The sequence below is a fragment of the Mesocricetus auratus genome, unplaced genomic scaffold (assembly GCF_017639785.1).
Source record: "Mesocricetus auratus isolate SY011 unplaced genomic scaffold, BCM_Maur_2.0 Super-Scaffold_2245, whole genome shotgun sequence".
NCBI lineage: Eukaryota > Metazoa > Chordata > Mammalia > Rodentia > Cricetidae > Mesocricetus > Mesocricetus auratus.
The window spans coordinates 5,378,655-5,389,429 of record NW_024429180.1 but is presented as its reverse complement, the minus strand read 5'-3'; the positions used below and the strand labels follow the sequence as shown (position 1 = coordinate 5,389,429).

Below are 10,775 nucleotides of genomic sequence, written 5' to 3'. Positions count from 1 at the left end.
AACGTCAGTGGTGGCCAGAGGAGGAACATCCAATTTTACTGGCCCTTAAATCAGATTGGATGCTGAGGCATACAGAAGAAATGAATACTAAGAAAGATAGGGTACAGAAATATCCACCGGGTTATTGCTAGACAAATCTGGAACACATGCTTGACATGGACGCCAGGGACCTCCAGGAGATCAGTTTCCATGAAACTTTTGCCTCAGGCCTGCGACCAAGTTTTTAGGCTTGTCACGCAGACTCCACCAGAGTGGGTGTGGTGGGTGGAGATAAACAGGAGAGTTCAAAGGTGAGGTGCATCTGAAAGGGAACTCAGAGAAGCCTAAGCAGAGTTTGGTACAGAGAGAATTTTTGTTCATACTCAGGAAAGCTATGTACAAAATAAACCGATAACAGAGGTTTAATACGACAGAAACTGAGACCCGTAAATACCAACGGTTCCTCACTAAAGGAATGGGCTTTAGGAAGAAGGAAAATAAAACCACAGCGTGTAGACGTGGTGAGGGAGATGGAGAAAGGAAACCGTAAATGACAGCAGCAGTCAATATCGTGGGCTGACATCTATAAGGCTAAAACTCCAATTCCTGAGGCTAAACATCAAGTAAGATAGAAATCAAGAAATAATGTACGATAGAGGCGTTGCTAATGTTTAAGCCCATCAAGAGAATTGATTTTATGTGGTAAGTTGGACACAGCAAAATTCTCACCATTACACAATTCAAGTAATTTGTAGCTTCTGACTAATTCAAATGGAACTGTAAAAAAAAAAATCCCACTTCAAAAAACATAAGAAATAAGGGCCGGCGGGACAACTCAGGTAGAAGCCCATGCTTCAGGCTGTACCCCTGGCTGGGTGTGGTGACGCACGCCTTTAATCCCAGCACTGGGGAGGCGGAGACTGGAGGATCTCTGATTTCAAAGCCAGTCTGGTCTACAGAGAAAGTTCCAGGACAGCCAAGGCTACACAGAGAAACCCTGTCTCGAAAAACCAATACCCATTCCCCACCCCCCCAAAAAAAACCACAAAAAGATTTGTCCTCTGAACTCTACATGAGTGCTGTGACATGTGCTAGTGCAAGAGCATACATATAAATACACACATGCACATAAATACATACATGCACACACATATACATATATACATACATACACACATGTATATATACATATACACATATACACACATGCACACACATATATACACATATACACACATGTACACACATATATACACAAATACACACATGCACACACATATATACACGTAAATACACACATACATATATACATATACACACATGCACACACACATAAACATACATACACACATGCACACACACATAAACATACATACACACATGCACACACATACATACACACACATAATGCAACAGATTAACAAAAACCATGGTTCATCATCGATCTCCCAAAACATGCCCCAACCTCGTCCACAGTGGCAAACATAAATTTATGATCGTGAGATGTTTTTTGAATCTCCATCAAATTGTCTAGAACTTTAAAATTCTCAGCTCCACAACACCAAGTATTAGGAATCAGAACAAGGAGGCTTGTTCCTTGTGAGAACTGACGTGTGCTGGATTTACCCAGGAGGGCAATTCACAATCATCTACAAAGAATGTGTCCTCTTCTAAGCTATTCCCAGGGAGCCCCACTCAGGTGCACGAGGCCAGATGCACAGTAGTGATTGTGCTTGGCTAATCGTTACTGAGGAGGGAAATGGGAACCATATCCATCTCAGAGAAAGTGCGTGAATTGTGGCACTTATGCATTTATTAAAACAGCATATCCAGCTGTCTGATGAGTGATAGCTATACTCACAGTCACAGATAAATCATTTATACAACACCGTGCCCAAAAAAGGTCACGGGATCATCTGCCCGGCATGACTCCATTTATGTAAAGACTCGAGATCACGTAAACGTAAAGAAACTGGTCAAATGAGGAGACTTTAAATGTTACTGTATAATCTGTACTTTGTAATATCTGATCTTGCATGGTTCACTAACTCCAAGCTAACAGGAAATTAAGCATTAACTTGGATGCTAACAAAAAAATACCTGCAGTACCAAAACCTTTTAAAATTCATCTGCAAAATATTGGTATCTCAGTAGAGGATGAGAAAGATTATTCCAGGCTGTTTCTAAGACGCCCTTCATCCTAAGTCCCAGCCCTTCCAGCCATCGGACCATGAACCGTTGTCACCTACCCGCATGGGCTGGTTGTAACTTTTGTGGGTCTTCTGCCCGACAGCTGCATGCCTAGACCAACAAAGTATTTCTGTCTGGACTGTGACAGCGGACAAGGCTGAGCGACATGTCCAGGGCACAGATCCCGGCTCTGATGTGTGGCATCGGAGGGTTTGGTGCTCTCGTTGCTGCCACTACGTCCAACGAGTGGAAAGTGACCACCCGTGCCTCATCCGTAATCACCGCCACTTGGGTCTACCAGGGTCTGTGGATGAACTGCGCAGGTAACGCCTTGGGCTCCTTCCACTGCAGGCCTCATTTCACCATCTTCAAGGTAGAAGGTGAGTACCAGGGCTGTGTCTGGGGCTGGGGCAGAACGCTAGCTACCTCCCTCTCCCTGAGCTGTGTCAGTGAGATGCTGGCTGACGGCGGCCCGCTCGATCTTGATGTCTTAGTGCCGCATTTGCATATGATGGATGCAGAATTAAATGACTGATTTGCACAAGGGGACATTGAGAATAACCTTACGGGTCTAGTAGACCTGGCTGAGGCCAGGAGTAGACCCCCCGACGGGAAGGGCGGGAAACAATTGCCTTGGCTTAAGACCCGGTGTTAATATTCCATGAGTCAGAGAGAAACCCTCACAGGGGCTCTGTCCTGTGTTGAAAGGTCTTTCCCTGATTTTGAGTCTCCCACCTCAAGGACATCACTGAATGAAGGAAACAATTGGAATGTCAGAGTGGTCTCATGTTTTCTTTTCTAGAGTCACATTTAGTGATAAGAACAACAGTGCCACAAGCGTTAGTTAAACTGAAAGGAAATGCCATGAATGTCCCTTTTGGACGTGTGTCGCCTTCTTCTTCAGGACTCTGGATCCTAAAGAGGACAGTTTTACTTGGTTGGCTTTTTGGTTTTAAAGGCCATTTTCCCACTTTAGAGATCTCCAGAGGAATAACTGTCATTTGCTTTATAGTTTTTTTTAATAACCTCCACCTGTCTCTCCTTGCTGAAAAGTGTATACATCTGCAAATATGCCTATGATGTAAGCTTATCGAGTTAAAAAACTCTGCCTAAGTTCTGATAAATACAGTCTTTTCACAATCAAGTGGCAGAGCTGTACCTTGGCTTCATGGGTGGGGGGTTGAGAAAGGAAGAAAGGAACGAAGGAAGGAACAAAGGAAGGAAGGGAGAAAGGAAGGGAGGAAGGGAAGAAGGGAGGAAGGAAAGAAGGAAGATTCAACTAGAAGTAACTAAAGCATAATATTTTACGGGGCTTTGTATCAGGTCTGAGCAACATTAGACCCTAGTGAGAGTCGAGGGGTAAAGCCAGGAGATGGCTTAGAACAAGCCATGGGTACGCCCAAGCGTGGTCAGCCCAGGCAAACGCCCTTGGTAGAAGCATGTGCTTTCTTAGAGTCTCTTAGAGGGATCACTGCTGTCTTCCTAGTCAGTCCTGGCTTCCTCAATAGAAAACTTCTCTTGGAACGGGGAGGGAGACTAAGGGAGAGGCGTGAGTGCAGACATGGCTTCTCTGCATGCCTCCATGCATCCTCTTAGCCTGTCTCTGCATGCGGGTAGCTCTGTTTCTTTGTTCTTAACTGAATACATATATATATATATATATCATATGTATATGCATATTTAAACAAATGTTTCAGCTAATTGTGTTTTAGTCTGTAATGAAACCTAGTCACTGAGAAAGACACATGACATGCTCAATCTCAGCCCCCAAGTGACTTAAAGAAACGCGACAGATCTCTGTAGGACTTCGGTGGCTCCTTCCCAAATGCAGCTTAGAAAACACACAGCTAGGAATGCTACCACTAAACAGGGTTGATGGTGGTCCCAGCAATAATCTAGCCTTGAAACTTATTTTTAAAATATTGAAACATTTATCATCATCATTACCATAAACATGTGTATACACAGTTGTGTGTGTGTGTGCACGCGCATGCCCGTGTGTACATGTGTGCAGGTACACACATGCCAAAGCATATGTGTGGAAGCCAAAGAAGTCTTTCTAGAGTCAATTCACTCTGTCCTCCTTTACTGGCTTTGGGGCACCTAAGATAGGGTATCAGCCTTCTCTCTTCTTTTACTGGTTTTGGGGACCTAAGATAGGGCATCAGCCTTCTACGGCAAACGATTTTACCTGCCAAGACGTCTCATAGGCCCCTGAAACTTTGTTTTTTAAGTTGACCTTGCTTCTTGATGATGAAAACAATCTATTCTAAATCTTTGCACGCGAGGTGGTTGGAGAACTTTGGCTCACGGTGTTCCCATCAGAACACAACAGGTGGTCAGGTGTGGTGGTTCGTGCCTATAATCCCAGCACTCAGGAGGCTGAGGCAGGAGGATTGTCATGAGTTTGAGGTCATCTTAGGCTACACAGTGATACCATGTCTCAAAATTTCAGTTCTTTATACCTCTGGACTAGTGCATCTCTCAGCACTCATAGGAGAAGCTCTTTTTCTAGGAAACGGTGACTGATTCTGAGATGACGGGTCAATGTCCACAGAGTAAGTAGGACTTAGGCCTTACCGTATCACACCTACCCAGCCTCAAGGCTCAGGGATCCCTGCAGAAGAGACCCCGAAAGACTGTAAGGGCCCGAAGCAGTGGGCGTCTGTATTGAATCAGTGTTTGCTGGAAACGGCAGCCCAGTGGCCCGCATGCTCGCACAGTGCCTGGGACTGTAGGCACCAGATCGAGCCAGTCAAAGTGCCAGCACGGGTGGGGGAAGGGCTCGTGATGTCCCACCCCTAGCTGAGGAGCTACTCATAGTTGATAGCCGCCGGAAAGAGACAGTTTTCTTCAGGGATGCAGGTCTTGAGAGCGAGAGACTGCAAACTTGTAAAGCTGAGTGGAAAAGTGGGGGAGGAATTGGAGAGGAAGGAACGAGGGTAGACGGGATCCCAACTCACGTGCAAGCGGGGAGCACTAAGCAAAGATTCAGTTACTGCAGAGCACCATTCTCAACGTGAGGGTTGTGACCGTCCACAGGTGATTTGAAGTCCAGGGGAAGACGCACACACATACGTCACATGCAAATACGATGCCCTTTACGTAAGGGATATGTACACTCCCAGATTTTAGCATTGATTCCGATCTCCACAGAAGCTTTAGGTTTCCTGACCGCATCAGGGCCGCAGCTGGAAGAGCTGGCTGCTTTCCCTTTGTTTCTACTGCAGCAAACAGCGGAGACGCAGGAAACAGTGCCCACAGATGCCCGAAGCATGAGCTGAGCAAAGATGCCAAGGAAGGAAATCACCATTTTAAATTAAAAAATTATCTAACCCTATTTTTACAACTCAAGACAATCTTTCTTAGCTTTCACCCGGATGAAGCTGCCCCCGAAACAAAACACAACAGCAGGAAAAATGCTCGAAAAGATGTTAGTGTTCTTGCTCTTGCTACCCCAAGTCACCAATATCATCCCTTCCTGCATGCAGGGTGTTCCAGGAGAGACGCCATGACCACCAGAGTGCTTTAGGTTAATAATGATGAACTAGTTACTGAATTTGAAGCAAGAAATTTGGAACTTCTTTCAGGTCGCACAAGAATTGAGTGCAGATATCTCTAGTGCTTTCCAGGAAGAAGTGTGAGTGTGCATGTGTGCCTATGTGCCTGTGTGTGGGTGTCTGTGTGTGTGCGTGTGTGTGTTTTCAGGACTGTTGTTGGAAATGGCCCATACTCTACAATAACTATGTATTCTCCACATCCAAAGAGTGGTTACATCTTCAAAGCTATAGATTTTTTGCATCGAATTTTCACAGGACAGAATCACCACAGAGCTAAACAGTTCCCCCAAACACCGTGGTTCCATTTTTATATCAAACCTTCGCTACACAGAGCCACAGCCAGCCTCAGTGATTCCTGAATACACTGGCGGAGGCTTCACATCAGATCTTTACAAGCTGAAATCATCTCGCAAACCAAAGTCCAGTTCAAGAGCTTCAAGGCGCTGCATTGCTGGCCTCCTCCGTCCTCTTCCCCGGGGCTCCCCGAGCTCTGAGCAGAGAGATTTGGTGAAGATGGCCCATTCAGGGCTGAGTATTCCAAGGATGCTCTTCCTGTGTAAAGTCTAGCTGCATTCTATCTGTTCCTATCTGCCCGCCTGAGGGAACCTTCTCTGATGGTGACTGAACAAGGCACTGATCTCTGAGTATGGCAGAACATCATTAGAAGTCACTTTATTGATACTATTTTGTCAAAGACCATTAGCATTTGGTTTTGCCCTGGGCCTCTTGCCTGTCCAGTTTCTGGTTCTTAGTCACACAGTGTCAAGTATGGGTTCCATCTCATGGAGTGGGCTTTAAGTCATATCAGATATTGGTTGGTTACGCCCACAATTTCTATGTCACCATCTCCCCAGCACGTCTTGCAGGCAGGACCGATTGTAGGTCAAAGGTTTTATGCCTGGACTGGTGTTTGTGTTCCTCTCCTGGTAGCCTGGAGGGCACCTTCCCACACCAGAGAGACTAGAACGTAGGGATAAAGTCTCTGTGTGAGGCGCCAGCTTGACATCTCCATGTTCAATGGCTTGGGTGTGTGTTTCCCTCAGCGATGGAGCCCACTCTCAGTTTGTGGAGAGCAAACATTTGTTTTAGCAACAGCTTGTGTTGTTTGGGGATTTCCATGGGGTCCTCTGGGCCAAGAACTCAATTCAATACAATCCAGTCCTGCTACTGGAAGCCTCATTTTGTGGCAGGAGATGGCCAGTCGGGACGGAGTGAGATTTCCAACATTTAGTCTATGTCGCAAGGGTCTCTGTTCACGTCACCAAGCCTTGGCAAAGATGCTGGAATCCAGGAAAATGCTTAGGAAACAGAAAAACATGTGATTTTTGTGTGCGTTTATGATAGGATTTACAGAGCGCCATGTTTTACCAATGTGTGGCCCATGGGTAGACAACACCTATGTGCCCTGGGAACTTCCTAGAAATACACAATCTCACCATCTACAGAATCTCTCATGGGTCCGGGGCCTCTTTTTCTCTAGAAGCTTTAGAAAGTCTCCATTAAAAGCTTGGATCTACAATTCTGTAAGACTGCACATTTCATGAATATCTTACTCTCCCTGAACATTGGTGTGTGTGTGTGTGTGTGCGTGTGTGTGTATGTGTGCATAAGTGTATGAGTGTGTGTATGTGTGCATGAGTGTGAGTGTGTGTGTGTGTGTACCCATGCACGTGTGTGTATTCTGGTGTGTGAATGCAAGCATGCCTATATGGTAGGCATGTGGTGGTCAAAGGATAGCCTGAGGTGTCAATCCTCACCTCTTGCCTTGAGAAAAGCTCTTTGCATTTTATTCTGCCACACACACCAGGCAAGCTGGCTCCTGAGCTCCCGGGGAACCTCCTGCCTCAGTTTCCCAACTCCCCGCAGGAGTGTTGGGGCTACCGACCAGCACAGTGCCTCTGGCTTCTATGTAGGCTCTGGGGATTCAAGCTCAGGTCTTGAACTTAAACAGCGAGATTTTACTCACTGAGCCATCTCTCCAGCCTTCAGTGTCCTTGGTATATGGTGATTACTTGACATAACATGGGAAAAATGCATGGTTACTCTGCCTGACAGAGAGAAGGATCGCCACTAAGTGGTGGCCACCACTGCTATGAAGACCCCTTTAGTCCTCTGAAACTCTACATCTCAACTGTAAGAAGGTGTTTCCAACCAAGGCTTTAGGAGCTGCTTTACCTCAAAGCCGCATGGGAGCCAATGCCTCTGGTCCCTGCAGCTCCTCTTGTAGGAGAGACCGAGACAAGGATTCTTATTATGTGACGTAGTCGCATAACATTTTTTCAAATATCCTGGGATCGCCCTAATCAGCCCCGGTAAGACACTTGGCACACAAATGCCTGTAATGTGTAATGGAGAGACTTCATACTCACAGATCCTAAGGATGCAGGAACACCAGCAAGGCCTTGTGGGAAGTCTGAGATTAACAAAGGGGCGGGAGAGAGGAGCAGAGCCTGGACTCGTGTCTCTTCAGGAAACAACTGTGCTGGACAGAGCCATTGGCTCCAGCACTTTTTGTATAGACTAGTTTAAGTGGTTCTAGCAAGCTCTCGGGCCAGGGTTGTCTAGTCCCTAGCAGTTAGGAGCTTGAGGTGTGAGAGTCGGATAAGGAGCACTTGGGGAATGGTTTCTGATTGGCTGGTTTGTAAGCATGCCTGCAGAGACCATGTGTGCGAGAGGGTTAGCTCTGGGGAAGGGGTGTCCTTCACCTAGTCAGCAGAGGTTTCCGGTAACTACAGCATAGAGGACCCAGCAGCTGAGAAATACAGACACCGTGTCATCTCCAGACCCTGAGTGTTTGCGCAGGCATCAGCTGGGCAGAGCGTCACTGTCCCATCCCGCCGAGAGGCATGAAACACACATCTAACTTGCAGCAGCTTTATTGCTGGCCAATCATTGCGTGTAAAGAAAGCTCATGCTTAACTTCCCTGGGATTCCTCACTCCCTGTGCATTGTCCAGTCACTTCTACGGAGTGAGCACAGTGCTGTCACCTAACCCATCACAGACAAAGTCTCATCATAAAGGGAAGATGCTCAACTTTAAACACAACTCTAAAAAATGTTTCTGTGTGTACGGGCATGTATGTGTGTGCATGCTCATGCATATGTAAGTACATTTCACGTGTGTGCAGAGAGATGCATGGGAGTGAGGGTCAGAGGTCAGCAGTGGGTCCCAAGAATCCTCCTGCCTCTGCCTCCCAGCAGTGGGCTTACAGGTGCATGCCACCACGGGCTTACTTGGACACTGGGAACCAAGCACTGGTCCTCACACTTGCACAACAAGCATTCTGCAGGGCGAGCCGCCTCTCCCATCTCCTCGAGGGACGCTTCACAAGAAAACATAGCACGCGTTCATTCTCAGACGTCTCGCACCTACGCGTTACACGATAATGCTCATTACAGAAAACTGCCTCACGCTTAATCCATCTTGAGGTAATTAGCCAGCTGCTCTACAGTTGAGCCTTTGTTAGTTTTTTTTTTTTGTTTTTTTGTTTTTGTTTTTGTTTGTAATACAGGCAAAATTTGACTACCAAAGGTTGACAAGTAGCAGTGTCGCCGTGTTACAGACGCAAAAGGATCTTGTGGGGGTTTAATTTGTTGGTTCGTTAGCGTGTCCTGTCATCAAAGCAATCACTGGAGTACCGTCAGACTGCATACTCTGTGTTTCACTGGAGAACGGGACAGGGCCCAGAATGGTTAGAGCTGCAGAGCGAGGCAGAGACCAGCCCAGAATGGTTAGAGCTGCAGAGCGAGGCAGAGACCAGCCCAGAATGGTTAGAGCTGCAGAGCGAGGCAGAGACCAGCCCAGAATGATTAGAGCTGCAGAGCGAGGCAGAGACCAGCCCAGAATGGTTAGAGCTGCAGAGCGAGGCAGAGACCAGCCCAGAATGGTTAGAGCTGCAGCACAGTTAAGTACAGGGAACACAACTCCCAGAAGAGCTGATGCTACAATCATCTGGAAAGACGGCAGACGTCTGGGAGGACGAGGGAGGAGGCACCTCAGTCGAAGGGGACTACCTAGCCCGACAAGTTCTGCATGACTTGGGACAGAGCCCTGGAATCTTGAACTCCCTGTCTGTAGAATGGGAGTGTCGTCTACTGCAGGGGTGACATGCGCTAATGGGTGACAAGAGTAATGCCTGGCACCCACAAGCCAAGGCCTAAAAGCAGGAGGGAGCCACACGCCCCAGGGAGTGGCCAGAGCACATCTATAAGATTGGAGACAGGCCGGGCGGTGGTGGCGCACGCCTTTAATCCCAGCACTCGGGAGGCAGAGGCGGGCAGTTCTCTGTGAGTTGGAGGACAGCCTGGTCTACAGAGCGAGTTCCAGGACCGTCTCCAAAGCTAAGGCTGCAAGAACAGGGTAAGTTTTGAGTTCCCGATGGGATTTGGCTATGGGAAGGTTTTCAGGGTTTCCTATGATGGCAGTGGGAGTCTAGGCAGACTCCTGGAGGCAGACCTGATGTGTTCGTGGCTCGTGAGAAATGAAGGGGTGTGTGAGGACTCCTGCTGGGGGTTTGGCGACTGGTGAGAGGGAGAAAACTGGCCACACTAAACTCTAGCCCCTTGACCTTGTACAGTAGTATTCCCTAGCACACACCATGATCTCAAGTTCTCCAATTATGAGTTCTCCACACCCAGTATAAATGATAAATGGTGTTTTATCGGGGATGGAATTACACTGGTAACAGTGAATGACTGTTGGCTTCCCTGCTTGAAGGATGCAGACACTGCATCTCCAGTGCTCTCCACGACCCAAGGGGCTCTCGTCCCCTCCCCCAAACCTCCCCTTCAATGGGTCACGTCTGCACCTGCAACCACGCCCAAAAGGCGTGGCCACTGTAACAAGTTCTCAGGCTACAATTAGGTGTCAGGATCAATGTAAGAAATAATAGTTCTCAAGGTGTAGCTTGGCATTTTGAGGTTCCTACGAAACCCACAGCATGTGCCACCTAACCTCTGCTGGGGGAACAGAGTGACTGTCCCCAAATCCAGGCGCAGGGCTAAGCCATGCGGAAGGCGATACAAACAGCTGTCTTGCTTTTCATG

General features: G+C 47.3%; 1 long non-coding RNA gene across 2 annotated transcripts in view; it reads right to left on the bottom strand.

Annotated features, from left to right (window-relative positions):
* Positions 1-5,937: 5,937 nt before the first annotated feature.
* Positions 5,938-10,775, bottom strand: part of LOC110342720 — a 31,137-nt gene continuing 26,299 nt past the window's right edge. For both annotated transcript variants that reach the window (XR_002384874.2, XR_002384876.2), the window contains one exon: positions 5,938-7,027. This is a non-coding gene — a long non-coding RNA (uncharacterized LOC110342720). The remainder of the gene's footprint in view (positions 7,028-10,775) is intronic.